This window comes from Castor canadensis, chromosome 17, assembly GCF_047511655.1.
Source record: "Castor canadensis chromosome 17, mCasCan1.hap1v2, whole genome shotgun sequence".
NCBI lineage: Eukaryota > Metazoa > Chordata > Mammalia > Rodentia > Castoridae > Castor > Castor canadensis.
The window spans coordinates 5807945-5831616 of NC_133402.1; the positions used below are offsets into that span (position 1 = coordinate 5807945).

The 23672-nt window shown below is 40.6% G+C and overlaps 1 protein-coding gene and 1 non-coding gene across 17 annotated transcripts in view; both read left to right on the forward strand.

Annotated features, from left to right (window-relative positions):
* Rbfox1 (RNA binding fox-1 homolog 1) overlaps positions 1–23672 on the forward strand; it is a 1956039-nt gene that overhangs the window by 1460887 nt on the left and 471480 nt on the right. The gene's annotated exons all lie outside the window — the stretch shown is intronic.
* On the forward strand, positions 22689–22822 carry LOC141418701 (small nucleolar RNA SNORA42/SNORA80 family). The gene has a single exon (XR_012443355.1). It is a non-coding gene; the product is annotated as a small nucleolar RNA SNORA42/SNORA80 family (small nucleolar RNA).

Genomic DNA, 23672 nt, shown 5'->3' on the forward strand with positions numbered 1-23672 from the left:
AAACTAATCTAACTTTGGCATTTCTAAGTATTTACAAGGAGCAAACAACCCATCTGTTTATGGGCAACTGTAGTTTCTCACTCTCCTTGTTCTGTTCTTAAAATCCAATCCATGAGCAAGCCCAAATCCATCTTCCTCTCTCTATCCCCACTGTTACCAGCCACATCAAAGCCACCACCATCTCTTACCTGGTGGCTGCTCTAAGTATCCTAAGTGGACACTTTGTTTTTGTTCCTCTCCCTTCCCTCCTATTCTCCAGACTATAGGCAGGGAGAACTTTGGACATTATAAATCTCATCATGTCAGTGTTAGTCAGATTTTCATCAGAATGACAAAATAGTTAAGGTAGACTACTTATGAAGGAAATAGGTTTATGAACCTTACCATCTGGAAGGTTCAAGGACATGGTGCTCAAATGGGCTCTCTCAGTTACATCACATTGTGGTAGATGACCATGGTGAGTGTACACATGGAGGAGTAATCACATGTTGAACTAGGAAGCAAGGAAACATGAGTGGAACATGTTATAAAACATGCTAACAGCACACACACAAGAACTAGCCAGTATTCTACAAGAAATCCCTCAATCCTTTCTGAGGGCATGACCCCACTTGATCACGGTCTTCCCAACTAGGCCCAACTTCTGGAAGACCCATACCACTTCAACACTGCCATCTTGGAATTAAGTCTCCAATACATGAACCTTTGGAAAGACATCCATCACCCAAGCCATAGCAATGTCATCCCCCTTCCCCATTCCCACCATTAAAAGCATCAATGGAATTTCATGTTACTAAGAAAAAAATCCAGACCTGTGACCATGCCCATGAAGCAAGGTCCAGACCCTGGGTTTTTCTTTGGCTTCATTTTGTGCCATTCCTCCATCAGGTCTGAACACCAGCCCTCACTAGCTTGTGGGAAGTTCCTGGAACACCTCAAGATTGTGTTCTACTCCTGAGCATTTGTGCTTTCTCTTTGTAACACTGTGTGCAGTCCTGTCTTAGGCTTTGGTCTCTACCACAATATTATTTTCTCATTGAGACTTTCCCTTATCTGCTTAGCTTCTCTATAATCAATCAAAGCACATTGCTTTATAACATCATAATCAGTAATTATCTTGCTTGCATATGCATGTTTGATTATCTGCCTCCCTCATTGAGCCTGTTGCATTTGAGCTGGACCGCCTCTATTGTTCTGTAAATTGTATTTGTAATGCCTCACACCATTTTGGGCACATAGGTTTGCTTACAAATCACCCTGAGGGATTTTCTTTGATTTTTTTCTGTTGCTTTCCTTAATATAATTTGGACATAACTGGACAGTAATTTTCTTCAAGAATACATTTCTACCTTTGATATACCTGGTTTCTGACCCTTGAGATAAACTTCCAGAATTTTATCTGCATGGCAGAGAGTGTTTTAGGAGTGGTAAAGTTTGTCATTAGCATCATTGTTTATGTGTCCAGTGTCCTTCATATTTTTTCCTTTTATATAGCATTTGACATTTGCAAAATGTTTTCCATTTATTTTTATGTATGGAAAAGCAAAAAGCCGTACATTTTTTTAAGTGAGCATAAAGGCAAGGCATCTGATTCAGGGTGATATTTGTTCTCACTTCTTTTGTGTTTTGTTTGGGTCAAATTGAGAGAGAAAACAGACAGAGACAGGGAGAGAGAGACAGAGTAAGCAGGGGGTGAGATAGACAAGGAGAGAAACAAGTGGAGAGGGAAGGTCAGAGGGAAATAGTGAGATGGAAAGATAGAAATAGAGAGACACACACAGAAAGGCAAAGGGAGAGGGACACAGAGATAGAGAGACAGAGAAGTAGAGAAAAGATAGAGAAAGACAGAAACAAAGAAATAGGCAAAGGGTGAGATAAAGAGGCAGTTAGACAGGGAGGGAAATGGGGAGAGAGAGAGGAGGAAGGAAGGAAGGAAAGAAGAGAAAAAAGGGAGAGAGGGATAGAGGAAGGGAGGAAATAATGGTGCATCAAGCTATTATTCAGCCCACCCACCCCTGACCCCACTTTCAGGACTGAGCCATTCTAGAAGGTGGGAACATTAAACGACCCAAGGAAATGTGAAATGGTGTGGGGTGTGAGGTTTCTTTATTAGTCAATTTAAAATAAAATGTGGCTCAGTCATTTAGAATGTGTCTGGAGTCAAGCAGAAAATTAGCCATATTCCAATATCCTCCCCCCTCCCCTGAAGGCAGCAGAAGCAGCAATAAAAATAAAAATAACAATACCTTGTATTTATGGGGTAGCTTTCTCTCAGAGCTCACTCACTCACCCTTTTTATCTTTCCTATGTCCTTGGAGGGGAGCAAGCCTCCACAGCCTGGGAGCTCAGCCCTCTGCAGACATCACTGTCATCCTTACAACTTCTCAGAAGACCTTCACTTAATGGGATGCTCATTCATGGGCTCACTTGCTCATTTCCATCACTTAGCAGTATTTATAGAGCATCAATTATGTATCAGGCCCTGTGCTCATCTGGGAGGACAGCCATAGACTTATGGCCCGTCTGTAGGATTTTACACAGTAATGTTTGTTCATAGATGCTGGAACAACTTTGGTAGATTTTCCTGAGCACAAATCCCTACATTCTTTAAACCATAGTATTGACTTTAGGACACTCATAGTTGATCGCTATTGCCTTTCAATGGCTGTAAAGGCCACATTTAGGGTAAAATGTCTTTAAGCTTTCCCCTTTGGTGGAGGTAGTGTTCATAGGATTTGTCCCTTTTGGGGATTTCCCACAAATGTCTCTAGTTTTCAAAGATAATTGGCTTTGGAAAAGATAGGGTAGACTCTATCTTATATTGAAGGTGTCCTCATTGTGATGGTCTCAGAATCTTTTGAATGCCCAAAGAAAGTGAAGAATTTCTTCTGCATAGCAATGGATGTATAGACAGAGCTATAATATTTTGCACCATGACCTAGCATTCACAATTTTTGGTACTTATCCTGGTGCATAGTCAGTGTTTACCAGGTTAAAAAAAAAAAGCCCCAGTATAGAAAAATTTAGAGCTATTTACAGATTCCAGATGTGGATATTTAAGGATGTTGTGGACAGCTTTTCCTTGCAGCGTTGTCTCAATGATGTTGTCACTCTGCACAGAACTTCTCTCTTCGTTTCCCTGGATAGACTCCCTCCCACCTACATCTGAGAAAATAAAATGTTTTCCTGCATCACTAGGAAAAAGAACCCTCAATCAATAGCAAATTAAGCCATGGAATAAAGGAGTCTTTATGGCCCGGGAAGGTGATTGTTGAAGGTTGCCTTTAAGCAGCATTAGGTTTGTGTCTCCCTGGGGTTTCCAGTGGGGCTGTGCCTCTCATGTGAGGTGTCTTTGCCTACATGAAAGTCAGGCTCTTTTACCTCCTCCAGTGTGGGGCAGAGAGATAAGAATCGTGGGAGGGGTCAGCCCTGCATGTCACTTCCTGTAGGTCCTTCCTCTTGACAGGCCCTGACCAGATGGTGCTAGCCTGCTTGTTTGGTACCAGCTGTAGTTTGACCTTGACTACTTTCCAAGGGCAAATGTCTGCGGGTCTCAGGATGTTTTACTTACAGCTAGGAGCCACCTTTTGATCTCCGCTTCCCCTTCTTTCGCATTCATTTTCCTCACATTTACACTTAAGGGGAATTTGGATCCTCCTGTGATGGCCTGTAAACAAACTATGGCATGTTTCAACCCTCCCAGTCTACAGTGATGAGAGCATTTAGGAGACATGCTCAGTTTATGAGTGCTTAATAGCTGCTGGTGGCCTTGTTTAGGTGCTGATGAAGGTCTTAAAATTTCTTTTTAAAATGTGTCTTTGAGCTTGACATAGGAAGACATTGAAACCATGTTTGAATCAGCTAATCAATCTCTCTCTCTCTCTCTCTCTCTCTCTCTCTCTCCCCCTCCTCCTTCTCATTCTCTCATTCTCCCTCTGTTCCTTCCTCCCTCTGACTCTCTTTTTCTCAGTCTCCTGTTCTCCTCTCCCCACCTTCTCTCCTGCTTATTCTTCCCCTCATTCTCCCTCTCTATCACCTTCCCCAGTCTTCATCTCTCTCTCCCTTATCTCCTTAATTCCCTCCCTCTCCTACACACCACTTCTTCATGGCTCATACCTATGGCCTATCTTTCCCTTTCACATACATGCTGGTTCTCAGAGCCCCTATCCCTCAAGTCTGTGGCCCCTCTAGGTGCAGCAGTGGTGACCACATGCTCATCTCCACTGCTGCGTGGCAATTACTACCTTCTTTTTTTTCATGCAACCACTCTTTCCATCTGTTGGTACCATTTGATTACTTGGCTTGGGGCTAAGAGAGATGTGACTAAAACTTTGACTCCTATGTTCTCCTAACAGTTCCAAAGGGGCAAAAATGAGTTTTAAAAAGAGCTCTACCTATCTAAGCATATCTAGATTGGAGGTCAGGGAGCAGCATAGTATTTTGTACCTCAGAGGATAAGCTGCTGGTCCTAGTTCAAGCCTCTTCCCCACTTCCCATGAGACTGAGCCTAAGACCTCTATAGTAACTGCAAATGTCAAGTATTGAAATTCCGCATTTCTCTGGCACTAAAAATGATAGCTCTTTTCACTTGCAATATATCTCGCCTTTGAAAACCTGCTTGCGGTGATAATGTTTTCTGGGCAAGGCAGAGAGGCAATTGCAGTAGCAATGCACCTAGCTGAACCCCTCAACCCTTTGCCTGCCCAATTACCTCCTTCACCCTCATCAGGTCTGGCTTACCAGTGATCAAGAACAAAGGTTGTCTTTGGCTTTCTGACACTAGACAGCAGTAAGCTGCATAGGTCATTGGGGTTCACTTTTGTGTTTATTTTTGGTCTTCTTGGGCTCCTCATTGAAACAAAGCAAGAGTAATATGTATATGACATAAAGCTTATTCTGCATCACTCCAGAAACTCTGAAACTGGCAGTTAGCATTAAAAAAGCAATGCATTTTTGGATTCTGCAGTTGATTCCCATGTTTAAATGCATCCTGCTTTATCACCAAGCTTCGTGTGACTTTAAAGTTGGTGCTGAGACTTTGTGGTGGGTGTGATGCATGTTGCACACAGTACTTTACCCTGTTAGTTTTCCAGCAGAGAACTCTAAAGTAGATATTGCTAAAGCCAACGTGTTTCCTCCCCTTCAGGTTTTCCTCTCACTCCCTCTACCCTTCCTTGGGGGGCAGTTGCTAAGGGTGATTTCCTCTTTTGTTTCTCAGGAAGAATCTGACTCTGTAGCATGTTGAGTTTGACAGCAAATGAGAAGGACATAGGGTCAATGACATGGTCCAGGACGTCCATGGGAGTGATTATTGGGATAAGAGAAGGGTGAAAGTTTTAGTAGGAACAAAAGAAATGGGAGATGTTCATCTAAGTGGCTTTCTAAGAAACAGTTTCCAAATGAACACCTGTAGTCATGTGGGCAGCAGAAAAGGGTAAGAACTACAACAAGAGCAGAAGTCAAGTGAAAAGTACTTTCCTTATCAGATCGACAAAGATGGATTAATTGATCATAACCCATCTCTAGCAAAGAATCAACTTAGAGAAAGCCCAAAACAAAACCTGCTGCTTCTCATCTCTAACTCCTAAGATTCAGAATACAGGCCTTTCAGTGCCTGGTGTTGGTGAGACCAGCAAACATGAAAACAGAACTTTAATACAAATGGAGGAAGTTTAAAGGTTCTTGGGACATTGTTGACAGGATAGTTTTCCTTTCAATCGATAGTAATCAATCAATAGTGATTACAAGGAAACTCCAAGAAGTTTGATTCTAGCAAACACACGGCTACTGCAAAATTAATTTTTTGCCTTAATCTATACTTTCTCCCTCTTTTTACTTTTGCTTTGTCTCAGGTTTCTCCTCTATGTATTTAAAACCTGTTTTCCTGTGTACATCTCTCCCTCATATCGTTTTTCCACAATAAGAGGAAGCTACATACATTAAATCTTTGAAATCTGCTCTGCCTGGTTCCCTGAATAGATAACATACTTGTTTGATGGAGAGATTTTCCAAGTTTGATTTTCTAATGACTCCCCTTTCCCTTGTACTTGTGATAAATTCCAGTTGTATAGTTTAAGTGGTCATTGAATAGATGTGCTGTTCAGCTGTCTACAGTTTTAACATGCTTGAATGGTCTCAAAATGAGGCAATCGTTTGAGCAGAAACCCGAAGAGGCCTGGGAGGCAGTCTGCCTGAGACTGATCCTGAGTTTAGCTGCCCCAGGCACTTGCTGCAGACGGTCTCTGAGTATGTTTGTAGCAGAGTGACCCTCGGGTCACCTTTTCTATTCCTCCTCCTGAGCACAGGTAGACTGTCAGATGACTCTGCATGTGCTTAAAATAAGTTCAGTCTGCTACCATTCTCTCGAAGGAGACAGGAAGATAGACACAAGTAGAGCCATATTGTTTGGTTCCTTTCTTGGCTCATGAATTAAAGGAAAAGGATGGGCTCTTCTGGTCCAACAGCCTTACACTTTTTTTTTCCTGAAAGATTCCCTTTCTTACAGTGGGAGATTACTTTTGAAAATTCAGTTTTATAGGTTGGAAGAAAGAAACAAGTATTAGAATTTATCTCCAGCAAGCACTTTTGCAATGTCTGTCTGTCTGTCTCTCTCTCTCTATATATATACACACACATGTATGTGTATATATATGTATATATACATACATACATATGTGTGTGATTTTTTAATTATCATGTGTTTATTATATGCAGGGATTTTTGAAATTCAGAGCCAAGTTTTCTGGACTTCCTGGTGTTGCATCAGTCTAGTGGCAGTGGCCCTTGTGATGTGATTGTTCATGTGGTAAGGAGTTAGCAGTCGTCAAGGACCCAAAATGCAGGGTGAGCATTAGGCCATTTGGTTTCCTTTCCCAATGATCACAACAATGCATCTATTGATTTCCTACCTGCCCCATTCCCATGGCAGAGTCTTGGCTAAGACCACTTTTGTCCCTTTGCATGGGTTGCTACAAATTCCCCATGGCTCTTTCCTTCCCTCACCACATGCCCTCCCTTCCATTCTACAAGTACAACCCTAGGGAGCTTCTCATTTAGTAAAGCCTGTTTGTTATTTCCCAATGAAGACTCGACAGAGGCTCCCCACTGCCCTCAGCAGGGAGCACATGGTCCCTAACCTCAACCTCCTCCACCATCTCTTCTATACTCCAACACACCAGATAACTTGTTATTCTCAAAATACACCAAGTTTTTCTCATATCTCAACTTTTGTATATGGCATTTCCTCAGTTGGGACCCTTCTCCATTTCTATACTGCCTCACAGTCCTTACTTCTTGTCATTAAAAAAATTCAGAAGAGATTTTAATTCTCAGAGGATGCTGTCTTTGGTCCTCCTGCCCTAGGACAGCCCTAGGTTGCCTGTCCTTGCCTCCCTCCTCTTTCCTGCATTTCTTCCAGTCATAGAGTGTTCATGGTCTGTTGATGTCTCTTATAAGTAGTGCCCTTCTGCTACAGCATGTGTACCTTAAGGACATGAGTATGTTTTATTTGCCTAGTGTCAGGCAACAATTTAAATGCAAGAGGTGGAATAGACTGTCTCTCTCTGTAACCTTGGCTGTTTCCCTTAACACTTTCTGTACCTTTTTTTCTTTTTTAACCCTTCCATGCTCTTTCCTTTTCTCGCCTCTCTTCTCCTCTTTTCCTTTTCTTTTATCTTCTTTATCATGTACACCTTACACTGGGTCCACCCTATTTAATTCCCTATGACTTGAGGTGAATATTTGTGAACACCATAAACCTAAATCGGTCCCTTGGCTGCATTTAAGAACTGCTGATACCCGCTACACTATGCAAAGTGACAGCTCCAAGCCTTCCTGCCTTTCCTACCACTCAGCAATAATAACAATTCCGTAAGTGATTGCACCATGAAGAAAGTAAGGAATGAACGATTGTTCCATCAACTCGTAAAAGGTGGACTCTCCTTTTGATTGCATGGCTCACTTCCAGGACGTCTTCTTCTCTGTTCACTACTTAATTCTTTATGACTGTTATTGCTTTCAGAAAGAATTATTTAAAAGTATGGATGATGTCGTGATAGAGATCAGTGAGAGATTGTTTGGATATCAGCTGTGAACTTTTTGGTTCATACTTTAAAAAAAAGTAGAACCAGCAGAGCATACTGGAGCATGTGTGGGTTATTAATAATTTACTCAATCTATTGATGCTTGTTAATTGCAATAGCTGAGAAAAGTTAGTTAATGATGTGACTGCTTCCACTGCATTATAATTATGATTGTAGTTCCCCTATTATTAGGGCTGAGTAGGTGTTCCCATTAGAAACCTTAATTTTCGAGCTGATTGTCTTAGCCATTTTAAATTACATCAGGCCAAATCTTGGCCGACACTTTCTGAAAGCAGATATACTTCTTTCCAAAATTATTTTTATGGGAGCACAGGAGTTCTTGCCCTCAAATGACACAGACTATAAAGTGTGTTCCACTTTCAGGAACTATTTCATTAAACCTCAACTGGCAATGTCATGTGGGAAGTTGCCCAAAGGAAAGAAAGGTTTTTGCTGACCCAGAGGCTACCTTGGCTCAAATCAGATGTCTTTGGGAAAGTGATTTTTTAAAAATCAGCCATAGAGTGGGATTCTGACTACATTTCACTTGGATTCAGAATGCTTTTGATTGCAAGTGACTGAGATCCTATCCTTACATACTTAAACTTTTGCTTCAGCCACATCACTAGTTCTTTTGGTTTTAATTTTTAGATAGAGTCTTGGATTAACTTTTCCTGGGCTGGTCTTCAACTGCAATCCTCCTACCTCTGCCTTCTGAGTAGCTGGGAATACAGGTATATGTCAACATGCCTAGCTAAACTTTTTAAAACAAAGAGATTTATTGGCTCATGAAATCAGAAATCCAATAAGCATGCTTTTTTTTTTTCAAGTAAGATTAGATCAGGAAGTGCAACTAATGTCACTAATGTTTTACTTATTCTCCATCTTTTGGATTTCTATTTTACTTAGCTTTTCATTATTGCAACAAAATGTCTGACAGAAATTAGCTTAAAAGAGAAACGGATTATTTTTGCTCACTGTCTCGGAGGTCTCAGTACATGTAAGTTGGGTTCACTGCTTTTGCCCTGAGGCAAGGCAGAATGTCATGGCTGTAGGTAAGTGTGGCAAAGAGAGCTTCTCACCTCATGGCAGCCAGGAAGCAGAGAGAACCAGATAGGAAGTGCCTGAGGACAAAACATACCTTTCAAATGTATTCCCTACCACCCAATAGCCTGATAAGCTATGGATTCATGAATGGATGATGAGGTTAGTACCCTCATGATCCAATGAGCTCTCAATAGTCCCTCCAGCTGGGGACCAAGCGCTCAACACATGAACTTGTTTGGTTGGGAGTGGGAAACACACTTCATATCCAACTACTACATTCTCTTCTGAATGATGGCATGGTTATTAAGCATGTTTTCTTCATGTGATCATTTGTACCCTACAAGCTCTATATTTAATAGCTCATGTTTTGGAGCAGAGCATGACCTTCTACCCAACTTCCATATATAAAGTAAGAGGAAGTACTAACTATTTTGACCCTTGGGGCTGATAGGAGAGGGGATTCTGATTGCCTGGCTAGGTGAAACATCCATGGCAGTAGCGCAGCTGGTGTGAGGATAGCTGTACCACATTCTTGTCATGACGAGAAATGCCAATAATGGGTGATATGGGGAAGAGAAAATCGAGAAGAAATAAATTATGAACTTACTCTTCCATGGTGTGTCTGTTACCTCAACCCATTCCTTACCTGACTTCAAAAACTTTTTTAAAGCTTTGATTTCAACTCTAATCCTAGATTCTTTTGGAAGATGGGGCCCATAAGCTTAATGCTATCAAATAGCTGGTCCACATAGTCTTCATAGTGGTGTACAACAGATTTCATTGGATTTCATTTGTATCATTGCCAGTGACTTCTCTGTTGTGTCAGTGACATTAGAATGTCATGGGTTGGGTGTGTACACATGTCAGTAAGAAGGAATTTAGCAAAAGAAATCATGATCTGGTTGTCTCAAACCCTGTAGGAAATAGTTTAGATGAATTCCTTGTGGGATCTGAGGATGAAATTTCATTTCCAAACACAGCAGACTAGTTTCTAACCCAAAAAGAGGTGGCAGAAGGTGAATGGCCCAGAGCTTAGGACAAAGGCACTTAATTATTTGGAAGACTCCAGTGGATGCAAGAGTGCCACAGAAATGGTTGATGAGAACACACTCAATCTAGGCAAAGAGTGAACCAAGAATTGGTCATACCTGGTGCATGAAACCTATGGATTCTTACAAACCAGAGTGTGTGCACTTACAATTCTAACAATTTTTTAATTTATCATTTGGTTAATTAAGAGGCTAGACTTCCTCTTTCCCTCCTCTTATCAACCCATCTGTGTCACTTGGTGGACACAAACTTTTCCTTTTTGAAATTCTGCAATAATCTGACTTTGGGTCTGGGTAAAAAACCTCTATCAAATGCATACCTGGAGGCATGGGTCAATTCTCCTGAACTTTTCTGTGTCTATTGATTGAAACAAATCAATAAACATGATCTGATTTAGACTCTACAGCTAAACTCTAAATGCAACATTTTATTTTCAACTTTCCTTCCTTTCTCACCTTCTAGGAAAAGTTTGACTTAGTGAAGGAGGACATTTATTGGATGGGAGGGGTAACATTTTTTTTTTCTTTTGCTGTGCTTGTTTTTAAAGTCATTGTGAGAAGAAAAGTACTCTAAGGAAGACTCTCCACCCAACTGAAAGGTAAACACCAGGTGTTTTTGTTCTTAGTTGTAGGTGGAAGGAAACAGAGGCAAATTGTCTAGCTCTACATTAAAGCTGGTAAAACATCCCTTCTTAAATAAGCAGAATGGAAATAAAGAGACAAGGGCGTATCTTGTCTTCATGCATATCTCTGTGGATTTACTATTCAGTTTATCCATCATCACCATCATTGTTGCTTCCATTATCAATACTTAAACAGCAGAATTGTGTAAATATCCTGCCAAAATATCTAGTAGACTAGAATTTTTGGGAAAAGTTCATAGATGGAAAAGTTCATAGATGGATTTTTTTGCTTAAGAATGATTAATTTTGTCATTCAAAAGTCATTCATTGAACATTTACTTTGTTTCAGTGTTGTGACATTAAGAAATAATTACAATCAAGTGGATGCCCTCAATGGGAGAAAGACATGCTACAGATGTACAAATAGGTTCAAGTTATTGCGTTGTGAAGGAGACAGGTGAAAGAGTCTACAGGTGGAGGACAGAGAATCAGCCTCTAATGTTGCCTGGGAGATTAGATAAAGGTTAACTGAGGTGTGTGACAAGCATTTCCTGTGAATGTGGGAGGAAGCCTGAAAGATACAGCCCCTTCCTGAGGTAAATCATTCTTATGATTTACCTAACAAGAGGCCATTTGTTTGAATATGCTCAAGAAAGGGATCTTCTCATAAGATAGCCATTCCTGCATGGCATGTATTTTTAGAAGTTCTTCTTCATGCTAAATTGAGCTGAACACCTACTGCTTCTTAGACTTAAAGAAGCTTTCATAAAAGGTTGACAATAAGTGGGCACTTGTAAGGAAATGGTAATGGAGAGGCATAAAATTGAGTTTGGGAAATAACCAAATTCTCTGCCTTCAAGTGTATGTGTATGAATATTTGCATGTACCATGTATGTGTGCATGTATGTGTGTGTGTGTTAATTGAACATTAGTATTGCATAAGCATGTTTCCAAATGTTTACATTTAACATTTTCAACAACTTTATGTAGTATATATTACTATCAACCCCATTTTATAGATGGAGAGTGTAGGATTAAAGAGTCTTATAACTTGGCTAATATACAATGAGTGTAGAGTAGGGTCTTCACATTGTATTAAATAATTTATTATCAAAAACTATATTGGCTTGAATTAGGTGGGTCCAATGTAATATGAATTGCTGCTGAGATAGAATACTGCATGTGTGTGTGTGTGTGTGTGTGTGTATTGTGTGCATGTTTTTCTTTAAGATATGAATGCAAAATTGCCCCCAAACATCTTTTTGGAAAGGGCGACAAACGTCCTCACCCTTCACGCTTTTAATCTCTTTTTTATTACTGCATATTAGTTGTTCAACAGAGTCTCACTGTGGGATTTCCCTACACTCATATAATGTACTTTGATGAAATTTACCCCCTCTATTCAACCTGTACAACCACCGTGAATTTACTTAAATAAAAGTTGAAATGTTTTGATATTTTCCCCCCTGTAACTATGACACCATGAAGTTTACCACACCTGTAGATCATATTAGAGTGAGTAAGGAATCAAGAGTAGAGAATAAGAGTGATGGCGATATTCCCAGGAAATGGACCATAGGTGTCTATTGGGTTACCAGCCAGACCCCCTCCCCTCCTAAATTCTATCCATTCATCTAACACCACATGTGTAATATTTCCACATTGGGAAAGTAGAAGTAACTTATTTTCATACTTGCATGTGTTCCATTTTATGAATAAAACAATATTTAGCGTATATCTTATCGAAGCACATTTAAATGGTTTGGATTAGGTTCTTTTTATTATTTCAGACATGGTATCTACTTATATTTCTATCCCTCTGTACTTGTGCATGAATACTTATAAGATAATTTCTTACTTAGGCAATGGGCTAGATCAATTTACCTTCCACAGATATTGCTAAGATTTTCCCTCCAAAAAGGTTTTATCCATTTGCATATCCCCTATGTATGGGATAACCTATTTTCTTTACAACATTTTCCTTATAATAAGCATACACCCCTCTGTTGTCAGTCTGTGAAAGGTTGAAGGAAATTTACAAGGAACTCCCCTATTCTGCTCCTAGGATACTCAATTATGCTGCTAAATATTCAGTGACTTCCAAGCGACTGGAATGGAAGAATGCGATGGGATTCTCCTTAGCACAGGTTAAGGGAGGCAAACTCACAGGAGCATCCTTCTAGCCAGGCTCTCAAAATGGGAAAGCAGACCATATGCTTTATTATTGAATGGATTCACAGGACAAACTGCCAGAGAAAACATGTGTAGTACAAGATACCATTTCAATTTAGAAATGAATGTAGGGTAAGTGGAAGGTTGCAGCCCATGCAAAATGCAGTGAGGATATAGGGTTGCCGTGGAATCAAAGGGAATGTTTTTCCAGCTAGATGCAATTCTATTTGGGAATGTTAGCACTGTGTGATGTGGGTTCAGGGACCAAGGAACACAAACCATGGGGGTTTGGGGAGCTTAGTCCCAAATTCCATGCACATAACCAGATCAGAACCTAGTGGAGGAACTGAAATTCTTGTGTCCTCAGCAGCAATGTGAACTGGATCTTGACCATGGAGATGACAATATCTCTCTTTGCCAGGCTGCTCTGCCCTCATTTTGTGGTCACTGCAGCCCTGTGTGGAGGAAAGCAAAATATCTTCATAAAAACCAGAGTCTAGTCAGTAAGTTACCTACACGTATTCTTTAGGTTTGAAATTGTGGATAAAACCCTGGTAGTCTACTTTAGGCAGCAAAGTATATTTCAACTAGTTGGTTTACATTGATCCATTATAGACTTTTAAGGAGCTAAAAGGTTTTTTAAATTAAACTTAATTTTGAAGACATTGTAGATTTGTAGAGTCATGTGAATCTGAGAAAGAGATGCTTAGGCTTCCCCAATGGCAATGTCTTGAAAACGTTAGTACCATCTCACAACCATTGATTGATCTCATTGATATCATGAGATCTACTGATCTTAATCAGACTTTGATGCAATGTATTGATGCCATCTATTCATCTTATTCAGACTTCTCCAAGTATATTTGTACTTTGTGTGTTTGTGTGACTGTGTGATGTGGATTATATTTTTAGGGTGTTTGTGCATCTTTGTGTGTCTGCGTGGGTGTGTGTGTCTATATGGTATGTGTGCACATGTATATTTGTATGTTGCAAATATACATACAAATGTATATTTGTGTGTCTGTGAACTATATGTGTGTGTCCATGTAATGAGTTCCACATGTTTATCACATGTGTAGGTATATATGTCCACCTAACATTTGACATATAGAATGGTTCCATTATCATAAGGTCCCTTAATATATACTGTGGCATGGCTCAATGACCTAAGCACCTTCCTCCTCCTCATCCTTCTCCATTGCCTTCTTTTTCTTCCTTCTCTTTCTCTTTCTCCTCCTCAACTTTCCTTCTCCTCTACCTCTCCTTCTTCTCCCTCTCCTCCTTCTTCTGCTCCTCTATCTTCTTCTGCTCTTCCTCCTTTGCCTCCTCTTTCCTTTTCCATACCTTTGTCTTCCTCCTTCCCCTTCTTTTTCTCCTTCTTCTCATCCTGCCCTCTTCTCCTCTTCCTTCTCCTTCTTTTCCTCCTTCTCTTTCTCTTCTTCCTCCTTCTCTTCCCTTATCTTTTCCCTTCTTTGCCTTATAAAGTCACTTTTAGGAAAAAGCATTGCTCAGACTTGCACAGATATGGTTGTCTATTCTCCTGGGAAGTCTAATAAACCCATGGAATCCCTGTTATCTCCCATAAAATAACGAAACTCCCCAACATATACATCCTAGTCGCACCAACAGAGTGTTGGTAGTTCACTCACTGGTAACAGAAAAATAATCTGTGCTTTGGCTTGGATCACATACTACCTATTCCTAATACAGGCACAAGATGAATACATTTTATTATCTTTTTTGGTTTAGTGATAAAATTATTTCCTTTTGGGGAATTGTCCTATTGATTAGTTGTTGTGTATATTTCCTGACCTATATCAACATTATCTATGCAACTGTGGCCACATGTCTATTCTAAATAGTTAGGACATTTATAGCAGTAGTAGCATTAATTTCTCCCCACAACTACAATATTATCCTTTTTTCATGTTTGCCTTTCTCTCTAAGGATGTCTGATGCTTCCAGGTTTGTGAATCTCAAGTGACTGTAGACTTTGTTTCACTTTTGTTCAAACAGGAAGATCATTTTCCAAGACTCACTCTTGTGTGACATCTATGTCAGCCACAGACCAGCTTTGTACTTCCCTCCTAAATGTCAAGCTGCTTTTTGCTGCTGTTTTGGCTCTTGCTATTCCCAGCTACTGAGTGCCTGCCTTCATTCTATTTGCAGACCTTCACTTTTTCCATCAAAGTCAACGCGCAGATGATGAAGTGGTTTTCTACCACTTTGTATCTGTCATTGAGAGGCAGTGCCTGTTTGTGCAGGAATTTGTGGAGGGTCATGCTGTCATGGGCAGGCTCATGGAGATAGTGTGATGTGATCAACTAATGATGTCTGCCCTGCCATGGGATGGGGAAGCCCAGTATGCATGGGGTATATTTGTTTAGTCAACACTCATTTCTGACTCAGTTGCTGATGTCTCCTCTCATTCTCTCATTTTGTGTCCTTTAAATCCAGCCTGCACTCACCTAGTCTCCCTACCTTTCAAGCAGAGATTCTAGCAATAAATAGGAAATCAAAGTAGATGGCACAGAGAGAAGTGCAGCACACATCCATGGTTTTCTGTTACTTGTGTGGCTCGGAACATAATTGCTCATTTTTCCCTTCCAGCAGAAAGGAACCTCTTGAAGCTTGAGGGGGTAGTGTAAGAGCTATGATTAGGGACTTTTATATCTGTTTGATGTCTTCTCTTGCCCATTAATCCACAGCTCATCAGGAATTATAAATAGTTAAAGTGCCTACTTGTGGAATTACATAACTATTTTAAGTGGATGTACCTCTTGATGTTTTTTGTGTCACTTTAGAATTGAAAACACAATTCATCATATATTTGCTAATAGTAGTATGACCATACCGTTATTCCTAGAAGTATCTATTGCCAGTTGTGAGGCACTCAGTACACTCCTCTAGCCATTACTGCCTTTCCTTCAGTCATCCTCTGAGTGAGAGAATGTTATTATCCCCATTTTACAGATGTAGAAACTGAGATTCATGTGGTTAAGTTACATGCTAAGGCTGTTTACCTAGTAAGTATTGGACTCACTATTTGAACTTGGACAACCTAATTCTATAGACCTTTATATGTTGATGCTGAAGATAATGGGACATTGTGAGTTTTCCCAGGGAGGGTTCCTTTTTCTTCATTTGAGCAGTCACTCCTGAGCATCGACGACTTCTAGATATTTGCAAGAATAAAAAAGTTGCCTTTGCAGAGGTGGTGTCAGCATGAGTGCTGGATGTCTGGAACTTTCTAATCAGTCCTAAAATGGGAAAAATGGAACATGTTCAGTTGACTTCCATTTCAAGTGCCCAGAATAAAAAAGGTACTCCTCGTGCTCCCCAGTAACAAGGTTCAAGTGTTTTGGGGACTACCCAAGTTGAGTTTTCCAGGCAATGAACCACTCAAAACATATTTATTCCCAGAACACAGCCAGCTAGTGAGGTTTTCCCACTGGTGCTGACATTTACTGTAACAAGAATCTGTTTCCTTCTCTCAGAGCTGCAGCCAGCATCTCACAAGGGAGTTGGTTTCTTGCCAGAGAAACCCCTCCAAGGTCCGGGAGATGTGCCAGGGAAGCCGGCCCTTCTTACAGCAGCTGAAATATGCCAATAATGGTGGAATGATAACTAGCTGTTTTAAAACAACAAATTAAAATATTATCTATCATCTAGCTACCTGTCTACCCATCTGTCCAAACATCCATACATGCATACATCCATCCATCCACCTTTCCATCCATCAATTATTCATTTATATTTCATCTCTCTCTGTGTATATATATAAATATAGTGTACTGTATATAGTATACTATATGTATATAAAAATATAGTATATATGTATATATGTTAATTATAATATCACAGTAATTCCATAAGTGTAAATGAGCCAATATCATCTTGCAGATTGTAAAAATTATACAAGAATCTAGAGACCATAATTTTATATTAATAAAAGGCAAAGACTTCTCTTTGTTTGTAAACAGGTTTCCTCTTCTTCCTCTTCCTTCATTCTCCTATTCCTCTTTTCTCTTCCTTGGTTGTTAAAGAATTATAGACTTACAAGTTGGGGGAGCAATATAAGTTCTTTTCTGGTCCCCCTGCAGAGGCATACAGAAGTTGAGACAGCTGGGTTTGTTCCCATTTTGGCCACCAACTATCCCAATGATCTTTGACAGGTCAGGTACCATCTTTCTAATTCTGTTATAGTGCATGCAAATGCAGACTTCCTGACTTTAGGTCTAAGAGGGAAGGGTAAGGACTGCATCCATCTTATTTTTCTGTCAAACATAGCAGCACACACACAAATAATTCCTAAACTAGCATATGCATCTGCAGCTCAAGACCCTTAAATCTTATTTTGCTTATTTTAATACTGGCCAAGTGAGATTTGAAAAGGTTTTGACTTGCTTGAGTTGAAGCATGGTGAGTCTACTGGCCAATTTCTTTTGAGTATTACCTTGTTTGATTTGGATGAAGGGGCAGGGAATTGTATAAATGTCACTGCAGAGAGCCCTTGTCCCCTGGTGATTAGTAACCTTATTAATTCAGAGCAAAGAGACATGTTCAGAGATTTTGCTCTGGAAAAATGGCACACAGATGAGGGAATTTTATGACTATGTATGAAGAGGCTGGTCTGGTGGCGTTTTGCTTTTGCAACTGGGTGACTGACCTCATCCACCATCTGACTGCTCATTCCATCCTCTAGTCCTTCTATTTATTACTCCTGTAACTTCAGTCTCTCTCCTTCTTCCCTCATCTACAGTCTCAATAACCTTCTTCATGATCTTGGTTTATAAATAGCAAAATAATTTGAGGATGTTTTTCCAGGGTTTGTTTTTATGATAGAAATATACATATCTATTGTGAAAATCAAACCACTAAAAAGATTTGGGTGTGGTGGTTCACACCTATAGTCTCAGCTATTTGGGATGCAGAGATTATGAGGATTGTGGTACTAGGTCAGCCCAGGCAAAAATGTTCACAAGGCCCTCTCAAAGAAAAAGGTGGATATGGTGGTGTGCAGCTGTCATCCCATCTATGTGGGAAGCATATACAGGAGGATAGCAGTCTAGGCTGGTACTGGCAAAAAGGTAGGGCCTATCTCAAAAATCACCAAAGCAAAAAAAGACTGGCAGAGTGGATAAAGTGTTAGAGTGCCTGCCCTGAGTTCAACAACAGTACTGCCAAAGAAAGAAAGAAGAGCCCACAAAGCATATGAAGACTGCTTTTAAATCCTCTCCTCTAGAAAGAACTAATTTTAATTATTTGTAGTTTCTCTCTTACACATACACACACACAACCACATTTCAAAAGTACTATAATATGTACAACACCCTTCTACCAAGTTTCCCCCACCTGATGGCTGTCCAGAAATCTAGCTTTAGGGTTGTGTTACAATTTAATCTCATTTCTGATCAAGTAGTAGATTGTCCTCAACCTTTTGCTTTTAAAAACATTGCTGCTATATCTCTTCATAGACATTTTCAAGTAACTGTAGAAAGGGAAAGAAATTTTAAATGGACTGTGGTACAAATTATTTCATAAATTAACCTGAATCATTAATCAGAATAGGAGACCAGACCTGGCAAAGGCATCACAGCTTCCACTCCTGAAAATCAAAGTTCTTAAGAATGAGCTAGAATTATTTCTCTCACTTCAGAAAGGCATCCAGGTTACAAAAGCAGAGCTCCCACTTGAAATTCCCACCTCCATCTTTGGCAACCAAGGATACAGTCCTACCCACAGTCACCCAATACGCCCTATATCTGTAGTAGGTACAGATATTCATTGGGTACCTACTTGTCTTTGGCACTAGGTCAGGAACTGAGCATTGTGGGCTTTACAAGTTGGGCTTAAGCCCTACAAGGGCTGTTGCATAAGTTGTGTGGTTTGTGGACTGCTGCTCCAAGGCACTTATCTGAGAAGCCAGAACAGGGTGTGCTTTGCTCATAATCCATGCAGTTGCTGTAGACTGGGTCCAGCCAGAGTTCCTGGTCACTGACCCTGGAATTCTGAGTTTTGACTTTGTTTCCTCTAGCTCTCAATTCTGTTGTTCCAAACAGGGTAAGAGTACCCATTTGGATTTTCCTTCTTACAGACCAAGAGTCAAAAAAAAATCAACATTGTTCCTTCTGATGTTTTTGGTCTTGAGTAAATACACACACACACACACACACCACCACCAACACCTCCACCACCACCACCATCACCACCACCACCGCCACCACCATCACCACCACCACCGCCACCACCACCACCACCACCACCAGGTTCCCTCCAAGGGAATGAGTGATAATTACTCAGGAAAAACATCCAAGTCAGCAAACAGTATGTGAAGTTTTAGATAAAGTTTTTGAGGGCATGGGTAATAAGAAAAAAAATGGAAAAGTACAAAAAAGGCCATGAGTAGACTATGATTCAGAGGCCATCGGGGTCATGGTGGTAGGAAACATGGGTTTCCAGGGAGACCTGAGCTTGGAGACTGGAGTGGGATGGACTGGGAGGAAGCCCATAGCTGGCATGACCACAGATGCTAAAGAGCAGCCTATTCATGAATTATAAGTTGTTTACATTTTCACTGTAGCACACCAGCCCTCCCTTGGCACATGTGAAGAATCAGGTTTGGAGGGGGTGGGCATATGGCCTCTTCCCCTGGTCTCCCTTGAGCTAGCACTCTAGGAAGACTCTCACCAGTGCTTCCAGGCAGACACAAGCTGCAATGTCAGGAATGGCTGCAGTGTGGACAGACTGAGAGTGGACAGCTAGGGAGTGTTGTTCAAGCTCATGACAGAATGTCCTGGGTTGTGTGAGAGCCCACTGGTGGCTCAGTACCCAAGTGCAAGGGATGTAGAGACATGGCAGCCATTATCATCATCCTCTTTAGAGTTCCCATTCAGTCCCAATGGCATTAGGGAGAGAATCACACATTGAGGCATGTCTACAGCATTTCTCTGGCATTTGTCATCTCACTTTAGAATAGATAGAAAGCAGACTTCTGGCACAGCATGCAACTATTTTAAAGGTGTTCCTTTTACCTGTTTTTGATCAACTTATAATACACTCAAGAATATACTTCTTCTAGACCAGGTATAATGGGTTTGGTAGTATCCTCCTAAAACTCAAGCCAACTTGGAACCATAGAATGTGACCTAGTTTGGAAATAGGCCTTGCAGACATAAATTGTGAAGAATCCTCAGATGTGGTTATCCTGAAATCAGAGTGGGTGCTAAATTCAATGACTGTGTCTATAAGAGAAATAGAGGGAGAGGCGGACACACAGAGAGCCCAGGAGAAGGACATGTGACTACCAAAACAGAGGGTGAGGTGATGCTGCCACAAGCCAAGGAATTCCTGGGCCATGCTAGCTGAATGAAGCAAGAAAAGACCCTCCCTGGAGCCGTAGGAGAAATTGTGGCCCAGCATATCCGCTGATTTTGGGCTTCTGGTCTCCAGAACTCTAAAATCATGCATTTCTGTGGGTTTAATAAACCACTTTGTGGAATTCCACGGTCATAGGAATCAAATTCTCTAACAGTCTTCAAACTAAGGCCTGAGAGTCAAATCCAGTCTGGCCCCTGTTTGTGTAGATTTTATTTGCAAAACACAACCTCACTTACTTATTTATGTATTGACCATGACTGCTTTCGCTCAAGAGGGCAGAATTGAGTAATAACAACAGAAACCATCTGGCCTTTGAATCCTGAAATATCACTGTCTGGCTCTTCATGGAAAAAATTAGTGGACAGACCCCTCTTCTAGGGAGGTGTTTAACTTGTATCCTCCTTTGGGGATGTTGGGGATAGTAAACGGCTGTCCTGAACAGTATAGAACCACACAGGTAAGGATTTATTTTCATTTAGATTTCAATTTTTTTCATGAAGCAAAGTATTTTCCTTCTCCAAGGAATAACACAGAATGATCCAGAACCATGTAGTATTAGCTGTGTTTAAGAGATTCCACTAAGCAGAATGGTCTCTTCTGTGTTGAATCAGTCAATATTAACATTTAATCATCAATATTAACATTGAATCATCAATGACAGCTTTTCTATGAGTGTTGGATTTGTATTCATGATGCCAATGATGAGGATCCCTCAGCAAGTTGTTATTCGATCTAGAAGGTTTGGGGAATGTGTTGGTCAGCTTTCTTTTACTTCAACAAATTCCTGAGCTTAATCAATTGATAGAGAGAAAAGATTTAGACTCACTGTTTTTTGCAGGTTTCAGTCCATGATCAATTGGTCTCATTGCTCTGGATGTATGATGGCACATTATGGTGGGAGGACAGGACAGAGCATAGCCATTCACCTCACAGCCAGAACAAAAGGAGACTAGGGTCCCACTATCCCCTTCACTGGCACTCCCCCAGTGACTTGAAGACCTCATACTAAGCCCCACCACTTAAAGATTCCTCTACCCCCTGAAAGCACCAAGCTGGGGGATCAAGCCTCTAACACATGGGCCTTTGGCTGCACACTCTAGATCCAAACTATAGCAGACAGCATGAGTGAACTGACTCACTCTAAACAGGAAATGGACTATGGTCCGATTTGCAACAGGGCCCTGAAGGAAGACTAGCTATGTTTGATGATATATGCTAGGAAGCAGAGCCAGGCAAAAGATGGGACATTGAGGTGGCACCAACCCTCAGTGGGCAGATTCTCCTCCTACCTGAGGTCCTCGTGAATTGTGCACCTCATCAGCCAACTCAGGAAGGGAGACAGAGGAAACCTACTCATAAACCTAATTCTCCCACAGGTACAGAAAGACTTCAATTAAGCAAATTGAATGAAAACAGCCATGCAGATACAGAGCACAGCCATTAGGAGGGCTTTATTTGTATCTCTACTTTATGTGTTGGTGGAGACAATTTTTACCTCCTTTGCATATTTCACTGAGAGGCTTCAACCACTTCTAGCCATAGCTTCCTTTCCTTCCTATTGTGAATTTTCTTACCAGATTTACTCTCCTGTCCCTAAAAATATCCATTGCACACTATTTATTCACTCCATAATGCATACCATCCAAAGACAACAATTTTGCCAATAAACTGTTATTCTAATGAATAATTCATGCATCCTTCATTCTCCTGACATGAACAAATATATTTTCAAATGGGAGGCAAGTGGCTCTATTTTTGTCTTGACTCCATTTTTTTAAACTTAATATTTTTTAAAGGTTTTGTGATGTCCTGCCTTGGGTGAACTCCATGGGGAATTAATTCAAATAGTCTAATTAAAAGAAATAAACCCTGGGACAGAAACAGAACTAGATTATTTTAGATAGAGTTTTGTTTCCGTGACAGTAAGATTTGGAGGTGGAGGAAGAAGGAGGCACATCATCCAAGGTTTCACAGTAGAAAAACTGTAGAGTTCTCACCTAATGGGAAGGCAGTGCCGACAATTGTTTACAATTCTGTCAGCATCCAGAGTGTTATCATATTTATATGTATAGAGTGTGGTAGTGCTAATGGTGGAAATAATAATTATTATATATAGTATATATAGTATAGTACAATAATAATAATGAGTTCCTATGTGATGCTAAGTGCTTTGCCTATTTCAGGGCTTTTCAAGTTTGGCACTATTGATATTTTAGGTCAGATTATTCTGTGTGGGGAAGGAAAGGGTACCCTGGGCATTTGCAGGATGTTGAAGAGAATCCCTGGTTGAGCTGTACCCACGAGATCAGACACAGTAGCACCAGCTCCTCCTTCAAGAAACAACCTAGATTTATGGCAGTCCCATCACCTCGGGCCTTTCACTGTGTCCCACGCTAGAGCAAGCTTTGGCTCTGAACCACTGACTGGCCTCTATCCGTAGGCTGCTGGCAGTGAAGTGGGTTGCACAGTAGAAAAAAAAAGAGGGAGAAAGTTACCCAGGATGTTGGATGGTTCTGGTTTAAGGGGTGAATTCTGCAGGCAGTGGGAGGTGTTTTAGAGTAAGGAAGCGCTTACCTTAGAGCTTAGCTTTTGAATTATAGGCAAATTTGGGGAAGTTGCGTTTTCAGAATTTATTTCAGGAACACTGGCATTTGGAGAGGGTAGGGGATGGGTTTGGGAAGGAGTCTGGGCCAGGTCTCTGCGACTCTAAGCTTGAACCTCACCAGCTTCTTCCAAAAAAAAAAAACAGAAAGAAACAACCTAAAAGCCAGGCACATGTGGCTCACGCCTATAACACAAGCTACTTGAGAGGTGGAGACCTGGAGGACCATGGTTTGAAGTCAACCCAGGCAAATGGTTCGTGAGACCTCATTTCCAAAATAACCAGACTAAAATAAACCGGAGGTGTGACTTAGCCATAAAGTACATGCTTTGCAAGTGCGAAGCCAAGAGTTCAAACTCCAGTCCCACCAAAAAAAAAAAAAAAAAAGAAGAAGACACAAACATGGCCAAATATCCTCAGTGGAGATTTGTAAAGTGCTAATATATAAGATTAACTGCACCTTCGTGATGTTTCTCAGGGGTACATGCATGAATAACCCCATTTATAAATGAAGAACCAGAAGTTCAGAGTGAGTCCCAGAACCAAAATTCTGTGCAGGTTTTACTGCATCTGCAATGTCAAGGCTATTATGTTGGATATGAAGGTTTGGAGACTAGATTAGTCTACCTTCTCCTCTTACATGGGTGATATTTTCAGTTTAAACGATATGTAATTGGCATAATTATTATTTTGGCATGTGTGCACTGGGTAATTAATA